We start from the raw sequence: 16,377 nt of genomic DNA on the forward strand, positions 1-16,377 counted from the left end.
TATCCTAACTCTCTGCTTTCTGTTAGATAGCCAATCCTCCACCCATGCCAGAATATTACCCCCAATCCTGTGATTTTTTATCTTGAGCAATAATCTTTTGTGTGGCACCTTGTCAAATGCCTTTTGGAAGTCTAAATGCACTATGTCCACTGGTTCCCCTTTATCCACCCTGTATGTTACGTCCTCAAAGAACTCAAGCAAATTTGTCAAACATGACTTCCCCTTTGTAAAACCATGCTGACTTTGTCCTATTAAATTATGTTTATCCAAATGTCCCGTTACTGTCTCCTTAATAAGGGACTCTAAAGTTTTACCAACCACAGATGTTAGGCTAACTGGTCTATAGTTTCCAGCCTTCTGTCTACTACCCTTTTTAAATAAGGGTGTTACATTAGCAGTTTTCCAGTCTGCTGGGACCTTTGCTGAGTCCAGGGAGTTTTGGAAAATTATTACCAAAGCATCCACAATCCCTACTGCCACTTCCCTCAAGACCCTAGGATGTAGGCCATCAGGTCCAGGGGATTTATCCACCTTAAGTCCCATTATTTTACCGAGTATCCCATTATTTTACCGAGTAAAATCTTGAAATCTTGAAATCTTTTCCCACAGGCAGAACAAACATTTCTCCTTCCACATTCAGAGGCCGATGATATTCAGGTCCTGATGAATGGAGTGACTCTGTCAGATCTTGATGTGATGTTTGGTTTGAGTTCGCGGTGTGTAAATGCTGCCCTTCTCACTGCCTGTAAAAGGAGTTTACAAAAGCCATCACTGCGAGTCCAGGATAGAAATTGACAAGATTCTCTCCTCCTGGTTCCTGGCCAAGGCGGCTGCGCATGCGCCCTGCTGCCCCGTGAGCCTCTCAAGATGGCGGCCGTTAACCCGGGCCTGTCACCGGGAGAAAGTCCCGCAGCTGCCACCCCGCTCGGGGCAAACGCTTGCCCGGTGGCTCTTGTTCAGGGCATGAGGCCCACCCTGGGTGTTTATAAAGCCTCCCCGCCAGTTCTATTGCTCCCCTGCGCTCCACCGCCTCCTGCCTGCTCCGGAATCTTCTCTCCGCCTTCCGTCTCCATCACCCGACTGGCGGCACTGACTGCGCACGCGTGGGACCCACCCCGCACAGAGCCCTCCCCGCGCCTGCGCACACCAACCCTGCAGCATTGATAGGGCCTATTCTAGCGCACGGAGTGTTCTGGGTAATACTAGCCGCCATTTCAGTCAAAGAATGTGGAGGAAAAGTGAGTGGAATAGCTGAGGTGAGAGATACCTTTGGAGGAGGGAATAGGAAGACGATGAGCGGTGTGGCACAGAGCTGGACAATCTGCTAAACGGAGTGGCTTGCTAAACAGAGTGGTAAGGGGAATTTGGTGAGAATGGGAATTGGATGCTGAGGGGGAAGAGGGTGCTCTGTAATTTAAACCAAGGAGCAACAGTAAATAATAAATAATCACACCGGAGGACACAGAAAAAGTGATGTTATAATCAACACACAGCAGAGCAAATTATCATAAGTATATCGGTAAGAATATCGATAACCCTTTGTGTGTTTAGTCTCTTTAGTGTTTAGTGTTAAGCTTGACTTAGTAAGAATTTATTAGTGCAAGTAAATGTAAGTCAAAGGAAAACGAGGTAAGTGATTAAATTCTAACTGCTTTTAAAGATGCTCATAACTGATAAATAGCAAAGTAATTAATCAGAGTTCAAGAAGTAAACTGCAGATAACAAAAAATAAATTCATTCATTCATTAATAAAGACCAGGCAGTGTGTGGGGATTGTAGTATGTGGGAGTTTGTGAACAACCAGACTGTTCCAGACGGCCACATCTGCAACAAATGTCTCTGCCTCATGACATTCCAGCTCAGAGTCAGTGAGCTGGAGTCCGAGCTAGAGACACTCCGACATATAAGGGAGGAGCAGGAAATACTGGATAATTTACTTGAGTACAGTCACACACCAGAAGAAAGCACAGGTACAGGAAGGGGAGAGTGTGACTGTCAGTCAGCCGGTAAGGGGAATGTAGGAGAACTAGTGAAGGAAGTCCTGCAGACACTGCTCCTGTCCAACAGGTACAAAGTACTCAATACCTGTAAGGATAAGGAGAAACACTGGGAAGGACAGCTAGAATGCTGCCCAAGGCATCACGGAACAGGAGGCTGTCAAGGGGTGGAGGCGCAGAGTGGAAACATTGTCGTATAGGGGATTCTATAATTAGAAGGATAGATAGTAGTCTTTAGAGTCAGGATTGAGAGTCCCGGAGGGTGTATTGCTTTTCTGTTGTCAGGGTAAGGGACATCTTAAAATGGCTGGAAATGAATCTGGACACCAAATCCAGGGACTACTTACATTGTGACACCAAATCCAGGGACCCACGTTAAAATAATTCATGCACAGGCATCTCCCACCCTTTAAAATGAAGTTCGGGACCTGGAACGTCCGGACCCTCGTGGACAACCCCAACAGTGACAGACCGGAACATTGCCCGGGAGCTCAGACCTTTCAACATTGACATCGCCACCCTTAGTGAGACCCGGTGGGCAGGGGAAGGCCAGCTCAAGGAGCAAGTTGGTGGCTACACCTTCTGGAAAGGCAAACCTGAAGAAGAACGCCGCCTCCATGGGGTAGGCTTCGCCATAAAAAATGAACTCGTTGGGCGTCTCAGAGACTCTCCTAGCGGTATAAACGTGCGCCTCATGACTCTTCAGCTCACCCTAGCCCGGAACCAGTGCGCTATGGTCATCAGTGCATATGCCCCAACATTCGAAGCCCCAGAAGAGACCAAAGAGGAATTCTATTCCAGCCTCGAAAAATCCCTGACCTGAGTCCCAACGGGCGACAAGCTGATCCTCCTTGGTGACTTTAACATCAGAGTTGGAAAGGACACAGACCTCTGGGGAGGTGTGATCGGCAGAGAGGGGGTAGGGAAAGCCAACTCCAATGGTACCCTCCTCCTGTCAAAATGCTTAGAACATGGCCTTGTCATAACCAACACCTTGTTGTCAGAGAGACAAGTACAAGGCTTCATGGTAGCACCCTCGCTCCAAGCACTGGCATCTGCTGGAGTATGTCATTTTCCGAGCGAGGGACCGCAAGGACATCCGCATTACCCGCACCATGACAGGAGCTGATGACTGCTGGACAGACCACCGCCTAATCCGCTCTGTCATCTCCATCAATGTAGCCCCAAAACAGCGGTGGCAACAGAAACAATGCCACAGGAAAATTAATGCTGGAGCACTCAAAGACCCTGCTAAGAAAGCCCTATTCAGCATGTGCCTCACAAACACCTGACGACTCCCAGTGATGCAGAGACACAGAGTGTCCACAGCGCCTGGTCTGCACTCAAGGCCTCCATAATCAGCACCTGTGAAGAGACGCTCGGTCACTCGACCAGGAAACACCAAGACTGGTTCAAAGAGAACAACCAGGAGATCCAGGAGCTAATAAGCCGCAAGCGCAAGGCATTCCTGATCTGGAAACAGCAACACAACTCAAGAGCAAGAAAGCAGCTCTACAGACGCCTGAAGGCCAAGGTCCAACAGAAAATTTGTGACCTAAAGAACAGATGGTGGGTGGAGAAAGCGCAGGAGATTCAGCAGCTAGCCGACAACCATGATGTGCGTGGATTCTTTAGTGCAGTCAAGACCATCTACGGCCCAAGCACCCAAGGCCCTACCCCTCTGTGGGCCAAGAATGGAGAGGTACTCATCAAGGACAGAGTGGCAGTCAGTGCCCGCTGGAAGGAGTACTTCGAAGATCTCCTTAACCGGGACTCTGTCTTCGACGTGAGTGTCCTCAACTCCATCCTGCAGAATGCTACCCGCCACCATCTCAGCACAACCCCAGCCCGGCATGAGGTTGAAAAGGCCATCCAACAACTGAAGAACAACAAGACCTCAGGAGCAGATGGAATCCCTGCCGAGGCACTAAAGCATGGTGGAGAAGCACTACTGGTGCGAATTCATGAACTAATTTCTCTTATTGGGAAGGAGGAGAACATGCCAGGGGATCTCAGAGATGCCGTAATTGTGACCATCTTCAAGAAAGGTGACACGTCCAATTGCGGTAACTACAGAGGAGTTTCCCTGCTGTCTGCCACAGGGAAAGTCATCGCAAGAATCCTCAATCACCTGCTCCCAGTGGCCAAAGAGCTCCTCCCAGAGTCACAATGCGGATTCCGCCCACTAAGGGGCACAATGGACATGATCTTCACCGCATGTCAATTACAAGAGAAATGCAGGGAACAGCACCAACCACTGTACATGGCCGTCTTTGATCTCACAAAGGCCTTTGACACTGTCAACAATGAGGGATTATGGAGTGCCCTCCTCAAATTCGGCTGCCCTCAAAAATTTGTCACCATCCGCCGCCTGCTTCATGACAACATGCAAGCCGTGATCCTGACCAACGCTTCCACCACAGACCCAATTCATGTACGAATCGGGGTCAAGCAAGGCTGTGTCATCGCACCAACGCTCTTCTCGATCTTCCTTGCTGCAATGCTCCAACTCACCCTCAGTAAGCTCCCCACTGGAGTGGAGCTAATTTACAGAACAAACGGGAAACTTCAACCTCCGTCGCCTCCAGTCCAGATCCAAGGTCGTCCCATCCTCTGTCGTCGAATTACCGTATGCAGATGACGCTTGTGTCTGGGCTCACTCGGAGGTCAAACTCCAAACCATCGTCAACACCTTCACCGAAGCGTATGAGAGCATGGACCTTACACTAAACATCCATAAGACAAAGGTCCTCTACCAACCTGCCCCCACCACACAGTACTGCCCCCCGATTATCAAAATCCACGACAAGGCCTTGGACAATGTGGACCACTTTCCATACCTCGGGAGCCTACTGTCAACAAGGGCAGACGTCGATGACAAAGTCCAACTCCGTCTTCAGTGTGCCAGTGCAGTCTTCGGTCGCCTGAGGAAGAGAATGTTTGAAGACCAGGACCGCAAACCCGGCACTAAGCTCATGGTCTACAGAGCAGCAGTGATACCCGCCCTGCTGTATGCCTCAGCGACATGGACCATGTACAGCAGGCACCTCAAAGCACTGGAGAGGTACCACCAATGCTGCCTCCGCAAGATCCTGCAAATCCATTGGCAGGATAGGCGCACCAACGTCAGTGTTCTCGCTCAGGCCAACATCCCCAGCATTGAAGCTTTGACCATGCTCGATCAGCTCCGATGGACGGGTCACATTGTCCGCATGCCCGATACGAGACTCCCAAAACAAGCGCTCCACTCAGAGCTCCGGCACGGCAAGAGATCCCCAGGTGGGCAGAGGAAATGCTTCAAGGACACCCTCAAAGCCTCCTTGAAAAAGTGTAACATCCCCACCTGGGAATCCTGGCCCAAGACCGCACAAAGTGGAAGAGAAGCATCCGGGAAGGCGCTGAACACCTCGAGTCTCTTCGCCAGGAGCAAGCGGAAGCCAAGCGCAGGCAGCGGAAGGAGCGCACGTCAACCCAAGCACCCCACCCACCTGTCCCTTCAACCACCGTCTGCCCCACCTGTGACAGAGACTGTAGGTCCCGCACTGGACTCATCAGTCACCTGAGAACTCATTTTTAATGTGGAAGCAAGTCATCCTCGGTTCCGAGGGACTGCCTAAGAAGAAGGAGGAGGAGCAGAGTGGAAACATTGTCGTATAGGGGATTCTATAATTAGAAGGATAGATAGTTGTATTTTACAGTCAGGATCGAGAGTCCCGAAGGGTGTATTGCCTTTCTGTTGTCAGGGTAAGGGACATCTTAAAATGGCTGGAAATGAATCTGGACACCAAATCCAGGGACCACTTACATTGTGACACCAAATCCAGGGGCCACTTGCACTGAGACTATAAACGGAAATCAGAGAGCCTCAGTATGGAGAATGGTCATGGTGGTGAAAAGTGCTCTAGCAAGGGTGAAAGGCGGGTAATAGATGAAGGTATGACGGTGGAATCAGATGGTGACAGGTTATTTTCAGAAGCCCTTTTCAGGCAGGCTGATGATTGGGATGTAACCAGCCCAACACCTGGATCCGCCTGTTCTTGTCCCCAAATCCCAAAGTCTAATGTCCCTGATGTATTTTTCTGTGAGAAATGTAGAGATGTGAAAGAAGGGAAAAAATCAGGCTCCAGCCGGAAAGAATGTTCCTTGAATGAACAATTCATGAGGCTGTTTTGTGACTCGTCTGTGTGAGGTTAAAAAACATGAAATGAAAAAAGGTGCGTCCAGTGACACCTGTGTTGTTAATGGTGGTTTCAAACCCTAATCACTAACGCCTAAGTCTAACCTCCAATTGGCTACCCCCAACCACTCACCCCAATCCTAACCAATAACCACTAACCCCAACCACTAACCCCAATCCTAACCAATAACCACTGGCCCCAACCACTAACCCCAATCCTAACCAATAACCACTAACCCCAACCACTAGCCCCAATCCTAACCAATAACTAACTCCAACCACTAACCCCAATCCTAACCAATAACCACTGGCCCCAACCACTAACCCCAATCCTAATCAATAACCACTAACCCCAATCCTAACCAATAACCACTGGCCCCAACCATTAACCCCAATCCTAACCAATAACCACTAACCCCAACCACTAACCCCAATCCTAACCAATAACCACTGGCCCCAACCACTAACCCCAATCCTAACCAATAACCACTACCCCAACCACTAACCCCAATCCTAACCAATAACCACTAACCCCAATCCTAATCAATAACCAAGAGCCACAACCACTAACCCCTAAGCCTACACCCTAACCCCAGCCGCTAACAAAGGATAATTGGAGCTAAAGACCTGATAATGGAAGTATTTGAAATAATTATCTCGATGAAAGAAATAGTGCAAGGTATGTTAGTAACAAGAGATTAAATCAACTAGACCATCAAGCTCAGAAATTACTACTACAAAGATCAGAACCTTTCAAAGGTTATCACGTGCAGTCCGTGTGCAGGAGTTTTACTAAATCGAATCCACAAAGGGTTAAATGATACAGATAATAGATTTCAAAACTTATGCAAGATAGTTCTATAAAGGAATTGCAGCTGAGTGTGCTCTTTTGTGTTAACAAATAAACTGTGGCTTAACTTAAAACATTAAAGGAAACTTAATAATTAAATTAACATTTCATTATCTGTGGTGATAAGCACTCCAGTCCCTGCGGTGTGTAGATGAGTTTACTCTTTTGTAGGGACCATAACCAAATAAACTGTAACTTAAAAAACCATTAAATGAAACTGAACAAATTAAATTAAAATTTCGTTGGCTGGGGTGATGATGCACTCCAGTCCCCGCAGCGCCCACCAGTCGCGGAAGGCCTCGAGACTGCCGGCGGACACCGCGTGCTCCATCTCCAGGGCCACCGGAAGAGAGGCAGGCAGTCGGGCCGAACGACCCCCTCGACCGTCCACTGCCTGGACCAGTTGATGGCAGTTGAGTGTAAGTGAGACACTACAGTTCATTCTATGACACCCACAAGTTGTGTACTCAAACGGCACAAGCTTGGGGTTTGATGTGGTAGAAGGCGAACGAGATGAGAATGGAAATAATCTAGAGTAAGAAAAGGCCCAAAAATTAATCAGTCTGGAACAGAACATCAATTCGTCTTCTCTTATCATGGAGAAATCAAATATTTGACACACTGTGTGCTTGAAACAAAGTTTATTTATTCACTGAAATAACAACAGAAAATGCTGGAAATACTCAGCAGGCCAGGCAGCATCTGTGGAGAGAGAAACAGGGTTAACGTTTCAGACAAAGAGCCTTGTGTCCAATGCGGGGAATAAAGGCCCACAGCCTCCCCTGGCCCCGGGCCCTGAACAAGGGAAGAAGTTCTGCTCTTCTCTTCGACGGGATCTCCGTGTGGCTCTTCAACCTTGTTCTCATCTAGCTTCTAATCTCTTTTACTTCTTTTGTTTCTTTTATTCTTTTGTCCGATCGCAGCCCTGCCTTCGATCTAGTTCCTTTTCTTTCCAGTTTTGAAGAAGGGTCCAACCCGAAACGTCAACTCAAATTTCTCTCCACGGATGTTGCCTGACCTGCTGAGTTTTTCCAGCATTTTCTGTTGTTATTTCGGATTTCCAACATCTGCAGTATTTTGCTATCGTACTAATGTTTGGTTCACTGCCACACCTCTTCTAGGAATGCCTACCTTGAAGAAGTTCTGCTCTTCTCTTCGACGGGATCTCCGTTTGGCTCTTCAACCTTGTTCTCGTCTAGCTTCTAATCTCTTTTACTTCTTTTGTTTCTTTTATTCTTTTGTCCGATCGCAGCCCTGTCTTCGACCTAGTTCCTTTTCTTTCCAGTTTTGAAGAAGGGTCCAACCCGAAACGTCAACTCAAATTTCTCTCCACGGATGTTGCCTGACCTGCTGAGTTTTTCCAGCATTTTCTGTTGTTATTTCGGATTTCCAACATCTGCAGTATTTTGCTCAGGGACTGGAGAAACTCGCTGCCCTGCGGATCAGACAATCAGCCGGCGCTAGTCCCGCCTCTCGGGCTCCCCGATTGGTTGGAGGACCCGCCGCCGGCTCGCTCCTCCAGCCCCGCCCACTGGGTGCCGCAAGTCACGCCCCTCAGGCTCCCCGATTGGTTGGAGGACCCGCCGCCGGCTCGCTCCTCCAGCCCCGCCCCGCTCGCTCCCTATTGGTGGGAAGCTGCCGTAAATCAGGCCGCGGGCCCGGGTGACGTGTCCCCGAGGATATCACGTGCACCGTCCAAGTGTCGCCGCTCGGTCCGGAGCCTCGCGGACTCTGAGGTTTTTCTATTTCTCTCTTTATTCTCTCCCGACCCACCCCGCGCCATTCTCCACCCAATCGTAGCGGAGAAAACTCACTTCGCGTCACCGATCGCGACTCTGGAACCGACACCGAGGCCTTTCTTCGGAATGGCCCCGCGCCGACTCCGTCCGGCAGGATCCTAGTGCGCAGGCGCAGCTCCGAGTGGGGGAGGGGGTTGGTCGCCTCTGGGCATGCGCGGTTGTTGCCCTTGGTGACCGGGAGGGGTCGCTGTGCCGAACTCGGCCCAAACCGCCGTCCCGTGTGCGCATGCGCAGACTCTCCGCTGTCAATCAACCAACTGCCAGAAGAGGTCGCTGGTGAGACCAGTGAAGAAAGAAAGACTTGCATTTCTATAGCGCCTTTTACCATCAACGGACGTCCCAAAGTACTTTGCAGCCAATGAAGTACTTTTGAAGTGTAGCCACTGTTGTAATGTAGGAAATGCGGCAGTCAGTTAGCGCACAGCAAGCTCCCACAAACAGCAATGTGATAATGACCAGATAATCTCATTTTTTTATGTTGATTGAGGGATAAACATTGGCTCGGACACTGGGGATAATTCCCCTGCTCTTTCCCACATTACAACAGTGACTACTTCATTGTAGTACTTCATTGGCTGTAAAGTACTTTAGGATATCTGGTGGCACTATATAAATGCAAGTCTTTCTTTCCTGAAATAATGCCATGGGATCTTTTACATCCACCTGAGAGAGCAAACAGGGCCTCAATTTAACATCTCATCCGAAAGACGGCACCTCCGACAGTGCCGCGCTCCCTCCGCACTGCACTGGAGTGTCAGCCTGGATTTTTGTGCTCAAGTCTCTGGAGTGGGACTATGAACCCACAACTTTCTGACTCAGAGGTGAGAGTGCTGCCCACTGAGCCACTGGCTGACACTAAAGAGCAAGCAGTTCTGACAAATGGTCATCGACCTGAAACGTTAACTCTGTTTCTCTCTCCACAGATGCTGCCTGACCTGCTGAGTATTTCCAGCATTTTCTGTTTTTATTAAAGAAACGAGGGAGTGATTGCTGACGGGAAGAATGTTGGGTCGTCCTGCGCATGCGCACCTCCCTGGCGGCTGAGGCGAAACACCGACTCGCCCCCACCTGAGCCACGCACGCGTACCAGATGTTGCGGCTCCGCATGCACGCCCGATGTTCCAACCGCGGGGTTTTGTGTGCTGAGCATGCGTGTTGCGGACCGATCGGGACGAGCGATTACAGAGCAGGAGGGAGAGCGCGGGGGCCATGAGCACATGCGCGGGACTCGGAGTCAACAGAGTGCTTGCCATGGAGGGAGTGCAGCGAAGATTCACCAGGCTGATACCTGGAATGGCAGGAATGACGGAAAAGGAGAGATTGTGTCGATTGGGCTTATACTCACTGGAGTTTAGAAGATTGAGAGGGGATCTCATCGAAACCTATAAAATTCTGTCAGGTCTAGACAGACTAGATGCAGGAAGAATGTTTCTGATGGCCGGGGAGTCCAGAACCAGGGGTCATAGTCTAAGGATAAGGGGTAAGCCATTTAGGACTGAAATGAGGAGGAATTTCTTCACCCAAGAGAGTGGTGAACCTGTGGAATTCTCTGCCACAGAGGGCGGTGGAGGCTAGTTCATTAAATATATTCAAGAAAGAGTTGGATATATTTCTTGAGGCTAAAGGGATCAAGGGATATGGGGAAAAGGCAGGGACAGGGTACTGAATTTGGATGATCAGCCATGATCACATTGAATGGTGGAGCAGGCTCGAAGGGCCGAATGGCCTACTCCTGCTCCTATCTTCTATGTTTCTTTGTTTCTATGCTTTCTGGAGCGTGGGGGCTTGTGGATATTACAGCCGCCATTACTGCTGATCCTTTCAACCAACCTGTGCAGCAACTGGGGCCTGAAAATCAGCTTCACTGCCCCTAGGTTTGGAAAGGGGAAAATTAAACAACAGTTTGCCTCTGATCCTTTTCTGATCTCAATTTACAGGGTTATAGAAGTGGAGCAGTTACAGGCGGGAAGCTCAGACCAAACATCACGTCAAGATCTGATAGAGTTGCTGGATTCATCAGGACCTGAATATCATCGACCTTTGCACATGGAAGGAGAGAGCAGGGATCGCAACGCAGACAAACCGCACACGTGTTCAGTGTGTGGACGCGGATTCAGCCGATCGCCTGACCTGGTGAGACACATGCACCGTCACACCGGGGAGAAACCGGGTAAAGGTGGGGATGGCGGGAAGGGCTTCAGTTCCCCGTCTGCATTGAAAGTTCAACGGTGCAGTCACACCAGGGACAGTCTGTTCACCTGCTCCGTGTGTGGAAAGGGATTTGTTTGTTCATCCCACCTGCAAACACACCAGGGAGTTCACACTGGGGAGAGACCATTTCAGTGTCCTGACTGTGGGAAGAGCTTTAAAAGCCCCAGGGAACTAAAGCAACACCAACTTGTCCACACTGATGAGAGACCATTTCAATGTTCTGACTGTGGGAAGAGCTTGAAAAGCCCCGGGGAACTAAAGCAACACCAACTTGTCCACACTGATGAGAGACCATTTCAATGTTCTGACTGTGGGAAGAGCTTGAAAAGCCCAGGGGAACTAAAGCAACACCAACTTGTCCACACTGACGAGAGACCATTTCAATGTTCTGACTGTGGGAAGAGCTTTAAAAGCGCTCAGTATCTGAAGGGACACCGGCTTGTTCACACTGATGAGAGACCATTTCAATGTTCTGACTGTGGGAAGAGCTTTAAAAGCCCCAGGGAACTAAAGCAACACCAACTTGTCCACACTGATGAGAGACCCTTTAAATGTTCTGACTGTGGGAAGAGCTTTAAAAGCCCCCGGGAGCTGAAGGGGCACTGGCTCCTACACACTGGGGAGAGGCCATTCACCTGCTCTGTGTGTGGGAAGGGATTCACTCAGTCATCCAACCTGCTGACACACCAGGGAGTTCACACTGGGGAGAGACAATTTCAGTGTCCTGACTGTGGGAAGAGCTTTAAAAGCCCCGGGGAACTAAAGCAACACCAACTTGTCCACACTGATGAGAGACCATTTCAATGTTCTGACTGTGAGAAGAGCTTTAAAAGCGCTCAGTATCTGAAGGGACACCAGCTTGTTCACACTGATGAGAGACCATTTCAATGTTCTGACTGTGGGAAGAGCTTTAAAAGCCCCAGGGAACTAAAGCAACACCAACTTGTCCACACTGATGAGAGACCCTTTAAATGTTCTGACTGTGGGAAGAGCTTTAAAAGCCCCCAGGAGCTGAAGGGACACTGGCTCCTACACACTGGGTAGAGGCTGTTCACCTGCTCTGTGTGTGGGAAGGGATTCACTCAGTCATCCAACCTGCTGACACATCAGCGAGTTCACACTGACGAGAGGCCCTTTAAATGTTCTGACTGTGGGAAGAGCTTTAAAAGCACTGGGGAGCTGAAGGGACACCAGCGAGTTCACACTGGGGAGAGACTCTTTCAATGTTCTGAGTGTGGGAAGAGTTTTAAAAGCTCCGAGGAGCTCAAGAGACACCAACACCTACACACTGGGGAGAGGCCGTACAGCTGCTCTGTGTGTGGGAAGGGATTCGCTCATTCATCCAACCTGCCGGTACATCAGCGAGTTCACACTGGGGAGAGGCCGTTCACCTGCTCCGTGTGTGGGAAGGGATTCACTCAGTCATCCAGCCTGCTGATACATCAGCGAGTTCACACTGGGGAGAGACAGTTCACCTGCTCTGTGTGTGGGAAGGGATTCGCTCATTCATCCAACCTGCCGGTACATCAGCGAGTTCACACCAGGGAGAGGCCATTCACCTGCTCCGTGTGTGGGAAGGGATTCACTCAGTTACCCAACCTGCTGGTACATCAGTGAGTTCACACTGGGGAGAGACCGTTCACCTGCTCCGTGTGTGGGAAGGGATTCACTCAGTCATCCAACCTGCTGACACACCAGCGACTTCACACTGATCATAGAATCTAACAGCACAGAAGGAGGTGATTCGGCCCATCGTGTCTGTACCCATCGTGTCTTTGAAAGAGCTGTCCAATTTGGTCCCAAACCCCAGCTTTATCCCCAGAACTCTGCAAACTAGTCCTCTTCAAGGACTCGTCCAATTACTGTTTGAAAGTTCCTGTGGAACCTGATTCCAGCATCCTTTCAGATGGTGCGTTCCAGATCTGAACAACCCTCTGTATGAAAACAATTCTCCTCATTTCACCTCTAGTTCTTTTAGTAACTATTTTAAATCTGTGACCTTTGGTTACCGACCCACTTGCCAGAGTGAACAGTTTCTCTCTACTTGCTCGATCAAAACCCCTCATCATTTTGAACACCTCTATTAGGTCTCCTCTTAACCTTCTCTGCTCTAAGGGGAACAATCCCAGCTTCTCCAATCTCTCCACATAACTGAAGTCCCTCATCCCTGGTACCATCCTGGTCAACCTCCTCTGCACCCTCTCCAAGGCCTTGACATCCTTCCTAAAGTGTGGTGCCCAGAACTGTACACAAGACTCCAGCTGAGGCCAAAACCCTGCAGCTGTACAAAACCCTGGTTAGACCACACCTGGAGCACTGTGAGCAGTTCTGGGCACCACACCTTAGGAAGGATATATTGGCCTTGGAGGGAGTGCAGCGTAGGTTTACCAGAATGATACCTGGACTTCAAGGGTTAAGTTACAAGGAGGGATTACACAATATACCATGCTCCGGGGCATCCTTTCCTGCAACGTATGAGGATGGTACATCGGCGAGACCATGCAGACACTGCGACAACGGATGAACGGACACCACACAACAATCGCCAGGCAGGAGTGTTCCCTCCCAGTCGGGGAACACTTCAGCAGTCAAGGACATTCAGCCTCCGATCTTCGGGTAAGCATTCTCCAAGGCGGCCTTCGAGACACACGACAACGCAAAATCGTCGAGCAGAAACTGATAGCCAAGTTCCGCACTCATGAGGACGGCCTCAACCGCGATCTTGGGTTCATGTCACGCTACATGTAATCTCACCTGACGTAGGGTCACCCAGAGTCGAGTCGTCGTTGGCTTGTTCTCTCTACACAGATGCGGCCGGACCTGCTGTGATTTCCAGCAACAAAAAAAAGTTTTTTGTCTGTTTTTTGTTTTTCATACAGACCCCAGCATCTGCAACATTTGACCCCTTGTGACCCCACCTCATTGTTCTTTGATGTAATGTTTTCCTGAGTAACCTGTTTGGACACCATTCACACCTTTGATCGCTGTGATTATCTCTCTGCTGAGGTGTGATAAATGGCAGTTAGAAAGATTACCTGTAATCATCTGGCATTATTCTCTGACTATATAAGCTGTGTCTTTATGCATCTCTCCACTTCACCTGACAAAGGAGCAGCGCTCCAAAAGCTTGTGATTACAAATAAAACTGTTGGACTATAACCTGGTGTTGTGTGACTTCTTACATTTGTACTCAATGGCACTATTTAAAAAGCCAAGTATCCCATACGCTTTCTGAACCGCCTCACCAACTTGCTGTGGCACTTTCAAAGACTTGTGAATATGGACCCCCAGGTCCCTCTGCTCTTGCACCCCCTCAAAATAGTCCCATTTAAATTATACGGCCTCTCCCTGTTTTTTCTCCCAAAGTGCATCACTTCACACTTATCCTCATTTAATTTCATCTGCCTTGTGTCTGCTCATTTCACAGTCTGCCTCTGTCCTCCTGAAGTCTGCTACTACTATGCTCACTATTTACTACGTTGCCAAGTTTTGTATCATCCGTAAACGTTGAAATTGTACACCTATACCCAAGTCCAGGTCATTTATATATAACAAGAAAATCAATGGTCCTAATTCCGACCCCTGGGGGAGCCCACTGCATACTTCCCTCCAGTCAGAAAAACATCCCTCAGCACTGCTCACTGCCTCCTCTCCCTTAGCCAATTATATACCCAAATTACCATCAGCCCTTTAATTCCCTGTGCTTCTATTTTCAGAGTAAGTCTCTTATGTGGTATTTTATCAAATGCCTTTTGAAAGTCCATATATACAACATCTGCTGCACTACCTTCATCAACCCTCTGTTACTTCATCAGAGAACTCAATCAGGTTAATCAGACACGATTTACCTTTAACAAATCCATACTGGCTGCCCCTTATTAAGCCATGCTTCTCCAAGTGAGAATTAATTTTGTCCTTGACAATGGTCTCTAGTCGTTCACCCCCCACTGTAGGGGTCGCAAAATCCCCATAGCCCCCGAAGATCGGGAAATATTAATCCACATCGTGGACGAAGACTTGTGTGATTTAAATTGTCTCTGGGTTGGACAATGTTTTAAAACATACCCAGAACCGCAAAAGGCTGCGTTAAAAAGCTCGTAAGCTAGGCAGCACTTGGACACTGGAATCAAAGAACTTTGTGAAAATCGCACACTTTAAGATTGTACATTTTATTAAAAGATATACAGTTTTAGACTGTTTAAATTGCCCAGGGCATAAAAATGGCTGAACAGACCTCATGGAAACAGAATTTTAAAAGGCAGCAGAAAAGGACAGACAGGCTGTTAGCATATGAAAAGCTCAGCGCTGCCCTGTAGTAAGTTTGAATGGAGCCCGAGCTGTCAATCACCCTGTGGTATTGGGCGGGTCCGGTAACCTACAAGCTGCTTGTTTACACTGGGGAGTAGCCCGTTTGACTCAGCCAATCATCGGACAGCAAGCACAATGGGTTGTTTACACACATCCATTCACTGAAATTGACTCTACTACGTGATGTCTCCATGTATGAATGGAGGAAGTTAAAAGCCCTTCTCTTGTGTATTCGGACTTTTCGGCGCGAAAGCAGCAGGGGCTACCAGGGTATAAAGATTAAGCCCAGGAAGTCCTCTGCCCCCTTTTTTGTCTCTTTTACTCTTTGGACTGCAGGTGAGCAAGGCTTCTGACCCACTAGCAAGACAATCTAGTGAGAAGTAAAGGGGTGGTAATTTAAGGGAAATGTTGCGAAGATTGTAAGGTTAACATTGTAGCCATTTATCCCTTGTTTTTGCTGTCTGCCTTCCCCTGTTAAGCAATTTTACCGTGATTACTTTGATCGTGTGGTGTAGTTTCTTTAGTTTTAATAAAATTTGACTTTCTTGCATCCAGACCATTTGTCCATTTTTAATATATCATTAATTATAAGTCCTCCAGTCAGAACTGGAGGGGGGGTTTTTAGCGATTCGAAACCGCTGATTGAAATTGGTCGCAGTGCAGTGGCAAAGGCTGCTTGACCAGGTAAATTACCGTAAACCAGGTAAAGGATGCCCACCTACAAATTGGCGACCACGGCAGGACTGGAGGCAGTTTTTGATAGGATAAGTGGTCTGGATCTGGAGAAAGCATCAGCTCTTGCTTTTCTTGCTTTCAGTCTGTGGGTAGCCCTGCAGAAGTTAGCGGCAGCATGTAAGCTGACCTATTATAGTATAGGTGGCTGGGTTAAGAAGGGTGAGATGAGGGTGCGGGAGGAGGTTACAGAGGCCAAGAATCGGGAGTCAGAGTTTGAAAAATGCCAGGTGGAGGTAGAACGCCTCATAAGAGAGGTGAAGGAAGCCAGAGATAGTGGGATGAGGGTGTGGGAAGAAAATG

The 16,377-nt window shown here is 48.8% G+C and overlaps 1 pseudogene; it reads left to right on the plus strand.

Moving 5' to 3' along the window:
* Nucleotides 1-14,193, plus strand: part of LOC147093363 (uncharacterized) — a 58,533-nt pseudogene extending 44,340 nt beyond the window's left edge.
* Nucleotides 14,194-16,377: the final 2,184 nt, after the last annotated feature.

The sequence above is a fragment of the Somniosus microcephalus genome, unplaced genomic scaffold, assembly GCF_052327205.1.
Source record: "Somniosus microcephalus isolate GS21.2 unplaced genomic scaffold, FLI_Smic_1.0 unresolved_chr1, whole genome shotgun sequence".
In the NCBI taxonomy this organism is placed as follows: domain Eukaryota; kingdom Metazoa; phylum Chordata; class Chondrichthyes; order Squaliformes; family Somniosidae; genus Somniosus; species Somniosus microcephalus.